We start from the raw sequence: 2,086 nt of genomic DNA on the forward strand, positions 1-2,086 counted from the left end.
AAAAATATTTGTATTTCATGTATTATATTACTGCATTTGGCCCGCAGCCCCCAATACATTTTCATTTTGGCCCMCTTGAGGAAAATGTTTGGGCACCCCTGTTATATATATATGTTTGTAGTTAAGCTGTATCTTATCTTACACCACCCCCTTCTGGGCAAAAATATATTTACAGACTTGACAGGTAAATTCTTGAAGAGTGCGTAAAAACATAAAATATCAAATTTCATGTGAAAATATAAAAACCAACATGGATGCACAATAATTCCTTGTTACCAAAGCAAGKTAAACTGGCGAGTTCTGCTGTACTCTGGTTTTCTTTTGGCAACAAAAACCTTAAACCAATGAATATCTTTTATTTTCACATTCTAAAGAGGCTTTTACATATTTACATAGTTTATTGTATCATAGAGGTTGCTAGGATCAGTGGATGGTCCAGCCTTGACTGTGCTGTAGGTCACTGCAGCATAAGTACGCCGAACCTGCGGTGAGATGATGCAGCAAAGACAGAAACACATAACTGCACCATCAAAAATCACATCAATACAATATTTAATATTCACAATACTTGTTTTTTATTTTTATTTTTTAGAATTTCAAAGAGCATACCTGGTCTCATCCGTGTGGACAATGGAGGCATATGAGATGCTAACCTCAGGGTCTTCCTACACGGTGCAGAAAACTTGATGACTGTTCAACCATGTATAGATTTACTGTTCTGTTTAACTCTTTATCTCATTAGATCAAATAAGATTTTAGTTTTAGTTAGGATTTCATTCGTGCTGTCTTTGATATAATTAAATGTGACATTAGGTGTAAAATGTGTTTCTCATGTCAGCTAAAGGTTTGAAATACTTGCTGTATCATATGAACCTACTGTGTCTGGACTCATTGATGAGTTTTTTCTCTGAAAAACATAAATAATAGAACATTTTATATAAATAATGTCAGGTTACAACTCAGCAYATCTCCAGGTTTGCTGTAATTCAGTCATAACGTGCTACTAAAAGGCCAGAAACATGACTGAATGAGTCCTTTCACTCTTATCATTTCTGATGTGTTGATCTGGTTCCATAATGTTTAACAGGCTGATTAGATCACTCAAACACATCTGGCCAAATTAATTGTTGTTAAGTTGTAACTGATATTCTGATCGATTTAAAGAAAACAATTATTCAATCCAGTTTTCACTGTTTAAATTCTGCTATGAAAATGTTCAAAAACAACAGTTTTTCCCTTCTTCCCTTYCAGCTGTTAAATCATTTTAATAGTTTTGGAAAACATCTTCTATAAACACTGGATTGATTGGTGAAGATTTAACTTTATTTTTAATAGTATATTAAATGTGAAAACTTACCATAGTTTCATTCATCTGCGTTTTCTTCCTTTCCTTCAAAGATAATAATGTAGAATATTATTTTCACATCCACCAAATATGATTTCCTGATCTTAATTCTCCTCTGGTTCTGGGTCAGATTCTGGTTCTGGGTCAGACTAGTTCCAACATGTAAGGTTGGATGAAGAAGTCTTCCTTTGTTGACATCTTTTAATTCATTTGTAAAATAAAACTTTTCTGCAAGCTAGAAAAAATAATGCCCTCTCTCAAACCGGAGTGGACCGGTCTGGAAGCTGGAGGGGGGCGGGGCTTAATGTGCTTTAAAAAGAACAGCAACAAAACCAGCTGCTTTCAGACACACAGCAGAAAAGGCGTGAAAGAGGGTCTGGTAAATTTAAAATGAGGAGGAATTCAGACCAAAGCATAGTTCTTTATAAAGACCCAACTGAAAGATTTGAATGTAAAAAAGAAGAATTTAAAGACATAAAAAAACAGAAATATTCAAGAATTTATGACAACTTTCAAGAAATTTAGCTCTTATCAAACTGTATCACTTTTGTTTTAAAGTTATTTATTTTCTATGTGAATGACTTAGTAAATGTGTCAGGACTTTTCAAATGTGTTTTATTTGCTGACGATACAACATTTTTTTTGTTTAGGTAAAGATATAGAAAAAATGTTTGAGATGGTACAGAAAGAATTTGAGAAAATACAAAATTGGTTTCAACAAAACAAATTGTCATTAAATTT

Source organism: Austrofundulus limnaeus, unplaced genomic scaffold, assembly GCF_001266775.1.
Source record: "Austrofundulus limnaeus strain Quisiro unplaced genomic scaffold, Austrofundulus_limnaeus-1.0 Scaffold1185, whole genome shotgun sequence".
Lineage (NCBI taxonomy): Eukaryota > Metazoa > Chordata > Actinopteri > Cyprinodontiformes > Rivulidae > Austrofundulus > Austrofundulus limnaeus.